Source organism: Vombatus ursinus, unplaced genomic scaffold (assembly GCF_900497805.2).
Source record: "Vombatus ursinus unplaced genomic scaffold, bare-nosed wombat genome assembly UNPS02014816.1, whole genome shotgun sequence".
Lineage (NCBI taxonomy): Eukaryota > Metazoa > Chordata > Mammalia > Diprotodontia > Vombatidae > Vombatus > Vombatus ursinus.
Window position 1 is genome coordinate 12,889,036 of NW_020954594.1, and position 12,180 is coordinate 12,901,215.

Below are 12,180 nucleotides of genomic sequence, written 5' to 3' on the forward strand. Positions count from 1 at the left end.
AGAAAGAAAGAAAGAAAGCTCCTTCAGGATGCTGACATTACCCCTAAGGGGTAGCATTAGAAGAGCAAGCTTTTTCTGGGAAAACCCAAGTGTGAGATGCCATTATTTTTCTTTTGACTATTTAAACTTCAGTAAAAATTATATTCATTAATGGAAAACCAGCACCCTGTTAGAAATCAAAATATTAAAAAGTAATGTAGATAGGTTTTAGCATAACATTCATAAAATCCACTTATGTGGTCATTTCATTGTAGTAGTATCCTATGACAGCCATTTTATAATGAATACAAGTCATAGACAAAGATATAACTAGGGCTGAGTCACTAAGCCTTTGTCAATGGACATAAAATTTAGAGGGTACTGATAGTATTATCATGGGTTGTGCTTCTCTAACTATTAGTACTGACCTCTTAGTATTCCAATTTTAATCTTCTCTTTCATAAAAGGTAGTGTGAGACATACATTTTCCCATACATTTTCCATCAGCGCTCTTTCCCCCCTTTCTTTCTCAGCAGTTAATATACACCTCATTCTCACACTATATTCAGAATCACTGAATAATTCATTTTACATAAAAACACATTTACTCTGCTGTGTTTATATAAGGCAACGAAAGGGGATCCTCATTTTTTTAACTTGCTTTTATTTTCTTCTTCCAGTAGCTCTTTTTATTCTTGCTTACTTCCATAGACATTAGAGTGGAAATGGAGCATGCATGCCCTTTCTTGGCATCTATTTCATCAAACCAGATATCCTCCTGTTAACAGCTTAAACAATAAGCCATACTGCTTGCTTTATGCAGGTGAGATAGAATCCTTTTGAAATAATGAGATTTGGACAACATTGCACTAAGCTCTACATATGAGGTTTTGAAAGTGAACTTGAGATGACATCTACTCTGTCCTCTAACCTTCCAGAAAGACTATGGCGGGGAGTTGGTTTGTGTTTTGAGATATTATGTATTCCTGGAGGCAGTCTCAGAGTAGGTGGTCATGAGGAAAAATCTCATCCTCATTTGCCTGGCTGACTCCTTCTGCTCCAACAGCAGGAAAAATAATTGAATAATATAGTATATGTAGCAAGTAGCTTATTAGACAGGGATAAATGAATGATGCATTTACTAACTGTATTAGGCAAATCACTTCACCTCTATGTAAATCACTTTTTTCATCTTTAAAATAAGTGGGTTGGCTTCCAGGTCACAAGAGTAACTAGATCAAGGACTAGACATTTTCCTCTAATCACCACAACCTCTCTAAAACAGAAATTGTGCACCAAAGATTAAGTAACTTCAGTTGTCTCCATGGTCTAGAACACTCAGAATCCAGAAGGTTAAAAAATAAACTGACATTCACTGAGCCTGAGCTCCCCAAGCACCCTCTCACCAACTTCCTATGTTACTGACATCAAAGTTGCAATAGCATACCCAAGAACATGCATCGAAAACCAACTACATACCTCAATCTCCCTTCCATCTTTCCCTCTTCTTGGGATGAAGACCCCAAGTCCAGGCTGTGAGAGTTTGCTGGGGCCTGTGATAACCAGCTCATCAGCAGTCTTTTAGGAACTAAAGGCTTCTGGGGATTACAATACTGTAGCACCAGTGCTGCAAAGCTCTCAACTTTATGATGTGTTGGGGGAGATGGGAGAGGAAGAGAATTCTCCACTAAGGTGGAGGGAATGAACATATCATACAGATATGGTCAATTTTTCCTCTCAAAAGTCATTTGGGGCAGAAACTTAAGCTGGTGAACCATGAATTGCCTAGTTTGTAAGGAGGCTGAAATATTTCAGCCCCCAAGGAAACCAGCTCTAGAGAGACCAGAATCAGAAAATGAATAGAGGAAAATCAGGGTGGAAAAAGGAGAGGATGGAAACTGAATTTACCAAAGATCTCAAGAGGAAGAAAACTCAGAGATCTTGAACATGAGCAGACAAATCAACAGTGAAAACATTGACAACAGAACAAAATGCAGCTTTTAAATCTAGTAAACTAGTTCAGGTATCTATGAATAAATAATGCAAAACAAAGGAAAGTGATCCATCATTTGATGAGAAAGAGAACCCAATGGAATATAAGGAGAACATGAAACTACAACATCTTTTTCCTGAATAGTTCCAAAAAAAATGAGAATTATAAAAGAAGAATTTATGGTCTGCACAGAAAAAAGCAATGTGCAGAAAGGAAAAAACTGGAATCTGAAATGGAAAGTCTCACCAAAGAAGCAAAAGAGAGTGGGAGTGCAAATGTACAGATGTGAAGGACAATCTAAAAGAATGGAAGCAAATACAGTAACATTTAAAGGATACATACTCACTATGCAAGCAAAGCATGCTGATTTCAGACGGGATGCATAGAGAAAACCTTAAGGATTTTATATTTCCCAGAAAAACATAACAGAACAAAAAAGTCTTAACACCACACTGTATGAAATAAGAGAAGAGAATTGCTCAGAACTTCTGAACACAGAAAATGAAATACAAATTGAAAGAATAAATAAATCACCTGAGGGGAGAGAGGAGGAAGCAAAAACAAGCAAACAAAACAAAAGAAAACACTGCAAAGTCCAAGACATAAAGTGGTTAAATTCAATTCAGAAGCAGAAAGTTCCACAAGCAATCAGAAGAAAGACCTTAAATAAAAAGGAAAGGAAATGTGAATATTGCAAGACTATTCCGCATCTACCATAAAATTTCAGAGGCAATGGACCAATATGTTTCAAAGAGTACTGGAGCTCAGAATGCAGCCCAGGTTGCCTACCTGCAAATCTTAGCTTAATGGAAAAAAAAAAGGACATTCAGTAATAAAAAAAGAGAAATTTGAATGATTTTTAGAAGGAAAACCAGAACTAAAGAGCTTATTCGTTGGTCAAATACCCCAAATAACAAAATTAATTAACATAATTAATCTTATTAAAATATAAAATAAAAAACCACACAATCATCTGAATAGATTCAGAAAAAGTCTTTGATAAAGTATAACACTCATTTATGCTAAAAACACAAAACAATACAGACATTTTAATATTATTATTTTTAAAATATTATAATATTAAATTTTTAATATTATAAAAAGCATTTATTTAAAGCCAAAAGCAAGCATCATATGCAATGGGGATACATTTAACCTTTTCCAAAAATTAAAGGATTAAAGAAAGGATGACCACTCTCCTAACTATTATTTAATATAGTTCTGGAAATGCTTGCAACAGCAATAGAAAAAGAGAAGGAACTTAAAGTCATAATGATAGCAAAAAGGAGATAAAACTATACCTTTTTGCATATGATAGAATTGTTTACTTGGAAAATTCTAGGGAATAATCAAAGATGCTGGAAAAATAATAGCTTCAATAAAGTGGCAGACTACAAAATAAATCCTCAAAAAACCAATAATATTTCTATACAAAAATAACAAAACACAATAAGCTATAATATAAAGGGAAATCTCATTCCAAATAATTATAAAATGCAGAAAATATCTGGAGATTAACCTACCCAAGCACACAAAAGACTTGTATAGATTCAAATTGCTCCTTAAAAATAAAGAACAATTTAAATAGCTGGAGGATTATTCAAAGCTCATAATTAGGCAGTGTCAATATAATAAAATGATGATACTACTACCAAAACTAATTTACACTTTTAATACTCTACCAATCAAGTTATCAAGGGGACACTTTGTAGAACAAAACATCTAGAATATTCGGGGAAATTATGGTTTAAAAATATAGAAATAGACCAATGGAACAGACTGGACAAGGGAAAATCAGAAAGAGAGAACTTAATTACCCAGTGTTTTATAAAGCAGAAAACATAAATTACTTTGGAGAAAAAAGGTGCTTATTTGATTAAAAACTACTGGGAAAACTGGAAAACAGTATGGCAGAAATTTGGCTTAGACCATCAGCTTACACCATATTCTAAAATATATTCTAAATGGATATACAACCTTAATACTAAAGATTGTACCAAAAATATTAAAAGAGAAACAGATCCTATATCATTCCCAACTATGAGTAGAAGATGTCTTCTTAAGCAAAGAAGAAATGGAAGCAATTACAAAAGATAAAACAGATAAATTTAATTACATGAAACTGAGAAGTTTCTGCACAAACAAAATTAATGTACCCAGGATAAGAAGAAAAGTGGTTTGGGGGGTAGGAGTGTGAGGGATAGATTTATATCAAATTTATCTTATAAAAATATAGTATCTACAATATTATGTCTATATTTACATAGATATAACTACATATGTACACACATATATACAATATACATAACAATATACATAGTACGTCTAGTATATAAAACTATATAAGAAATGTATGTACAATATTAAATATTATACACAGCATATATATAACAATATATACATACATGTATATAAAACAATATACACACTATACACACACAAAGTAATTACAACAATGTAAATGGAAAGAAAAACTATATGCCAAAAAAAAAGTAAAATTTTAAAGATCAAGCATGACTGGAAGGAAGACATATGAGAGTCCCTGAATCTCCATCCCCACCCTTCAGTGGTGGTGGGAGGTCCATAGGTAATACACATTGTATGTGTTTTCTGAATTTTTCATTGTATTGATAAGATTATCAGATTTCCTCTCTAAGAATAATATTGTTATATTTGACAGCTACTTAGAAGGAGAAGAAGTGATACTTGGGATAACTATGATGATGTAAGAAACAGAAGATATCAATAAAGACTTAATGAAAAGGTAGAACATACATCTCTAATGTTCCTTAGGACTCTAAATCTATGATCCTAGCATCCAAATAATATTTTGTATGTGATATGTACTTTATAAATGCATTTTTTATGGGTAGGAGGTTTGTAGCAAAGTCCCTCTTTAAAAATATATTTATTTTATTTTGAATTTAAGAAATTAAAAAAGCATTTCAATAACAGTAGAACATGAAACTGCAAATCTATTATGTACAATTTACTATTCCTTTTAAATATAAAATAAAAGTATCATGTAACTTTCTTTTTTTCTTCCTCCCTCACCCCAGAGATGACTACCATTAGACACACACATACACACAAGAATGCATATGCATATATGTATATATGTGTGTGTGTGTGTGTGTATGTAAAATCTTTTTATACATACTTCTATTTATCAGTTCTTTCTCTGGATGCAGATAACATCTTCCATCATAGAGACATTATAGTTAAATTGGGAATTTATAATAGTAAAAATGACTTAGTTGCTCAAAGTTGTTATTAAAACAATATTGCAGTTACTATGTATAATGTTCTCTTGGTTCCGCTCATTTTGCTCTTCATTATTTCATGCAAGTCTATCCATGTTTTTCTAAAATCTTCGAGCTCATCATTTATTATTGCACAGTAGTATTCTATCACAACCATATACCACAATTTGTTCAGCCATTCCCCTCAAAGTCTTCTTATGAATATATTTTGTCTCAATGCCAAGCTCCTTTCTTATTGGAAATCCCTGTACCTATTGGACATGTTCTTTATCTGGTATTCCTTGTTTCTTTGTCTGGGTTTCTGGTCCTTGCTGCCTGATTAAGCAGCATATGAGTGCGTTGCTTAGCTCTAACTTATGATTAATGAAGCAAGTTATCCCTCTGGTCTTACCTGGTCATTGATAATACTAATGTTCTTTCTGTACCTGATCTTTGGTTAACATGTGCCCCACTCCAGAATTCCCATCCCTACCCCCATTATAGAGCATAGACTTGCCCATTCCTTCAGCTTCCTAATATCAGTCCCTTGTTTTGTGTCCTTGCCCATTTGCCACTCATGGTTTAGCACCGACAAAAAGGAATCTCTCTTATATTTAAAGAAATTCAGAGAAGGTCATTGCACAGATTCCCAGGCAATTCTAATTGAAAAATTTTCCTTATCAGAAAGTTTTTCCTTAGGTGGTATAGTAAATACTTGAATTGAAGTAAGGAAAACATGAGTTCAAATCCTACCTTATATATCTAGTAATTGTATGACACTGGGTGAGTCATTTAACCTCTCTTAGCCTTTTCTTATCTGCAGAGTAGGGAATGATACCAGTGCCTATCTCACAGAACTATTGTGAAGATCAAATGAGTTAACACATACAAAGCAAGTAAATAAGCATTTATTAAGTGCCTATCATATCCCAGCTCTGTGCTAAGTACTGGGAACAAAAAGAAGGCAAAAATTGTGTCTGTGCTCTAAGATTTTGCTAACAAGGGGCACTTTGAAGACCTTTTCACTTCGTATAAATATTAATATTGTTATTATTCTATCTCATATTTTTCACACTTCATTATTGAGTTTAGAAGACAAACTTTTAAAGCCATGAAATGAAAGCTATCTAAACCCTTTGATCTCCTCCTCCTAAATCTTCTCAGGCTTACACATAAATATATCTGCAAATAGATTCCGGTTCCCTAAATATCTTCCTCCTAAAATTCACTAACATTTCTATATAGAATACCTAATTACTAAAGATTCCTAATTACTAAAATTAGAGAAAGTATCTAACCAAATAATGAAGGTCCCAAACCCCTACAAATGCAGAATTCAACTTCTTTTAAAATATTTCATCTTTTTTCTTTATTAACAGTACAGACCATCTTAAATATCTGATATAATTATTCTCTAGTATTAATGTAAGGTTTTAAGCCTTTATGAATTGATAATATTTTAGAATATTGGTAAACATACACTGGTATAAGATCTTTGCCCAATGACCAACAAATGTACATATACCATGTGGAAGTCAATATTATCAATCTTGACATTTTCAATGTCAACAAAAGACAAAATGAAGTTGTAGGTAAGTGGAAGAGTAACTCACACACATAGAAGCTAGTGGATTTGAGTTTTCCATGGGCAAAAAGCAAAATCATTTGATGTGACACTTGGTCATCCGATACTACTGTGCTCATTCCAAAAAGAGGACCTGAAAGAGAATGGCAGCTTGCATGCTGACATCTGGTTTAGAGATTTATTTACACTCCTGGAAAAAGCTTATCTATACAAATTGCCTCCATTTTCCAAGCTCTCATTCATTTCTCCACGCATTCCCATCTGACTTCAGTTTATCTGAAATAATTCTCTCTGAGATCACCAGTGATCTCTTTTAGCTACAATTTAAAGGTCTTTTCCCAATCCTCATCCTTCTTAACTCCTTTGCAGATTTGATACTGCCAACCACTGACTCTCCTAGATATGCTTTCCTCCTGGGGCTTTCATGTTTTCTTTTAGATCTACTCCTACCTGTCTTACTGATCCATCTCAGTCTTCACTGAAGAATCATCAACATGTCCTGCCTCAAGTGTGGGCATAACCCAAGGTTTTTATTTTTTCTCACTATCTTCTCCCTTTGACTCCCTCCCTGGTGATCTTTTCATAACCCATGAATTCAACCCAAATCCATAGAGATGACTTCCAAGTGTACATATCTAGTCTTCATGCTACTCTTAAGCACCAGTTACACTGCACATCTCCAGCTACCTATCCAACAAGCATCTCAAACCTGACATGGCCAAAAAAATCACTAATATTTCCCAAAATTACCCTTCCTACTAACTTCCCTATTTCTGTTGAGAACACCATCTTTCTTCTAGTTACTTATGTTCACAACCTTGGAGAAATACTTCATTCTTACTCAAAAAGGTACTAATTCTTATGGGCTTTTTTTCTATTTTTACATTTTTTCTCTCTCTTTTCTTCTCTCCATTCATTCCACAACCACCCTCATTCAGATCCTCAAAATATGGTGCAATAACTGTTGCAAAAACTTCCTTATTAGTCTTCCTGACATAAATTTCTCCTCACTCCAATATATTCTTCACACAACTGTCAAGCCTGAGAATGTCACTACCTTCATAAAAAGTTTCAGTGGCTCATCATTGTCCAGATAATAAAATAGAGAATATTTATTTAAAAAAAAACAAAACAAAAACAGAGCATTGGTGTTAAAAACACTTGATGATCTGGTTCCAAATAATCTTTCCAGGTAGTCTATACATCATTCTCCTCTTGTGCTCTATATGCTAGCCCAGGGTGGGGAACCTGTGGCTCTCTAGGTCCTTCGTGAGGATTTGTTCTGTGAAGTTTGGATTCAGTCAAGTGGCCATACTTGAGGACCTAGAGGGCCACATATGGCCTTGAGGCTGCAGGTTCCCCATGCCTGCTTTAGCCAAACTGGCCTTTCTTTTCCTTATATACAACATTGTGCCTCTTGTTCTCTGTGTCTTTAGCTAGGATGCTCTTTTTCTTTACCTGTGCCTTTCAGACTATGTAACTCATTTGAAGAGCCAGTGCTAATTCCTTCAAGAGGCCTTCCCTAATCCCCCTTCTTTTTATCTTCTCTGCCAAGAAATAATTTTGTATGTACCCTGTATTTATTTATTATGAATATGTTGAATGCCCTAACCTAAATTTACTTCTTTGCAATCTCCACCTATAGCTCCTAGTTCCACTCTCTAGGGTCAAATAGAAGAAGCCCAGTCCCATTTATGCATAATGCCTTTTAAAGTGCTTCAAGACAGTCATTATGTTGCTGTTGAATTTTCTCTTTTCTCAACTAAACATCATCAGTTCCTTCAACAGATCCTCTTAGAACATTGAGTTACATTTTGTTGTTGTGGTTGTTGTTTGTTTGTTTTTGTTTTGTTCTGTTTTGCCGTTCCAGTTGCACTCTTCTGGATATTATCCAGCTTATTGGTGTCCTTTCTAAAATTATGTTATTAAAAATTAAATAAAATACTCTGGACATGGTCTAACTGGGCTAGAGCGCAGAAGGACTATCCCCATTTCATTTTTGCTTCTCAATGTAGTTCAAATTTGCATTAACTTTCTTGTCCATCTTCCCTAATTCTTGAAACATGCTTGGTTTAAAACCACCAGACCTCTTCTTTTTTTTTTTCCACATTAAGGGAAAAAAACCTGCTGCCTAACCAATTCTCCCCATTCTTGCACTTGTAGAGAAAATATTTGGAACCTTAGTATAAAATTTTACTTTCACTACTAAAGTCTACTAAATTTCACCTCATTAGATTCAGCCAAATGTTCTCATCTGTCAATATCTTTGTTCAGATCTTGACACTATAATCTGATAAGTCTATGACTCTCAGATTTTCATCATTTGAGAATGTAATAAATAGTAGAATCTGGCTTCTGATCTCTTACTTATTCAATCTGGGTTGTATACTAATCTATTTCAACACTTCATGAGGGGAAATGCAGCATAATCTAGACATTAAGACACAACTTGTATTTTTTTTCTTTAAGACAAATCTCAATTCTCCCTTATATTACCTGTGTTTGATACCTTCTATGCTACTTGTGTTAACAATTAATATAACAATCTAATTCCAATCCAATTAAACTGATTTGTTTTGAATCACTTAACAAAGTCAAAGTGATGTATTCAGATCTAGATCTAGGAGAAAGGGATTTTCCATAGGTTGGGGCAAAATTAGACAATATAGATTAAATTAAATCTGGCCCTGAGTTGAGTAGTTGGACTTAAAGGAGTGTAATGGTAGGAAGACTGTATGTAGCCTCCCAAAGCCTGTCATGTACCTTTGAAATTTATATAACAGTCATTTATTTATCTCATCAGGTACTATTATTAAATAGGGAAAAAATTGGCAGCACAGGATGGTTTAGTGATTTAGATGTTAAAAAAAAAGAACACTACAGAAAGGTTTCCTCTCCAGCATATCATGTCTTTTTGGTCTCCACAGTGAATGCTCTGTAGTGTATTCTGAACTGAAGTTTGTAGCAGCAGCAGTATGTGACAACTTTTTTTCTCTATGTACACTGTTCAAATGTTTCTGAAATAAGTGACTTTAAATAAGAAAAGGGTATAGTGTCATATCACCCAGTCCCTGAGCCTGAGGTTAATTGACAGGATACCACTTCACATATTCTCAGAACCATCTTGCTAGTCATTTACTACTCTACAACATTTTGCCACTTCCAGTCTCTCTGACAAAGCTCACCACAAAACCACAAGCTCACTCCAATTTCTGAACAAAAGTTCAACTTGAAAAGGTTTCCTTAAGTGTCATTTTTATTTGTGTTTTTATTCAGTGACAGAAATACTGCCAAGCCTAGAAAAAATTTCTCTCATTTCTCCCCTGTGACCCTTCTTTCTTCTGACAGATTCACAGATCTTTTGAAGAAAATAAATTTTAAATCACCTTCCCTATTAGCTTCCTCCTTCCTCCTTTAGCAAAACATCCTCAAGTAAATAGTTTCTTTATGTTAGTTTCTAGCTACCCAGGGATCCTCACTGTGCTATCCAGCCTGAGATCGCTTACCCCAGGAGTACACCATATTCTAAATCTTTATAAAATCCATTTTCTCTAAATCCCATCCAATCTTGCCTTCCTCATATCTCTAATCTTCAATAACTAATCTGATTAAAGTAATCCATGCTTTGTATGTACTATGGGATGAATACAGAGATTTATCTCCGTTTGTGTGTGGGGTGTGTATGTGTGGGGTGTGTGTGTGTGTGTGTGTGTGTGTGGTGTATGTATTGTAGAGCCCTCTGGTAGTCTGGTGAAGTTGCAACTTTTCTCAGAATAATGCTTTTAAATGCAGATAGACAGACTGTATGGATGTGTATATATATATATATATATACATATGTACACATACACACACATATATACACACATATATAGCATATATATACATTATATATATATATTGTAAATGTAACCAATTACATTAAACTATAATTATAAAAAAATTAAACCACATATTCACTAACCTCAAGGTGAGAACTCTTCACTTAATGTGTTATGCTTCCCAGATTACATATCTGCATTTTAACTGAAGGAAGCTAAGGTCCATTGTATTATACCTGAAGAAATAATTCAGATGGTGGCTATTGTTGTTTTTCCTTCATTTTTGAAGAAGACCAATTATATCCCAAGAGTGGTGTCTTGACTTGTGTGAGAATTGGATTTAAACAAGATAGAGTTGTACAAAGTCTTTAGCCTCACTCTCTCTTCCAGAGTCATTGCAGTCCAGTGGCAAGACAAAAATCAAAATGACTGGTGATGGCCTGGGATGCAGTGGATAACCTTGGCATCTTTGATGTTTGAGCAAGCTCCATAGTGCCTGCTTCAACTATCTTCATGGCTGTTGGAATAAATTATTTTCATCTGCCCATTTGCCAGGGAAAGTCTTCAGATGCTTAGGGTAGACATCCCCCTAAATCACTGATGAGTTTGAGGCATGTCAATTACCCTCAGTGTGGTTTAGGCAATCTCCCAAGATGGTTTTACTGGGATGTGGCCACTGCATGCTACAACTTCTTGGAGCCACAGGTAAGAATTAGGTGACAGTTGGACACCAAAGTTGGATGAGCAGCCATAAAAAGGGCTTGGCAAGCTCTCACACTGGAAGTTCTAACCCTCCCCTAACACTCCTACATCCCAATTCAAATGGTAGGTATATTGTATTCCCTTCAGTCAAATGGAAGTTCTTTGAAAGCACTGATGATTTCCCCTCCTTCATTGTATCTTCAGTACCTAGTATAGTGATTTACACATGGTAGGGCATACAAACATGTATGTATGTTTCTATGTGTACATGTATGTATATATGAATGTATATGTGTGCATCTATATGTTCAACAATTATTTGTATACAGGCATATGTGTGTGTTTGCTGAATTGAAGTGAATTAAATTTTAAGAACTGTGTCAAGTAGTGTTACCTATAGACTTTCATAGAATTTACATTGGATTTCCACCACACATCCTAGTGAGATGACTTAACTATTTCTATACTCTGGCTGGATCCATCACCAATCTACCCACCAATTGACCTGTAATTTTAGAATAACTGAAAACAATAAAGCAATGTTTAAAATAAACAAACACATTCTATAATTCATCATGTTAAGTCATAGTCCTAAACTATTTTATTTCCTTTTTTATTCATTTTGAACTTAAAAATAAAACAAAACAAAACACTTCCATATATACAACACAACACAAAAAGAGGATATAAAAACACGAATTTCCATTTCTCACTGTTTATATTTTTTTGAAAAAAAATGTAATAAGTACTACACATTATTTTCAAAGCTATCCTGCTTTTCTGTGCTTCCTTCTAGGTTTTCTTTTGTTCTCTGCTGAGCACTTTTTATTTTTTCTCTCTTCCTCCCCACCCCACCCT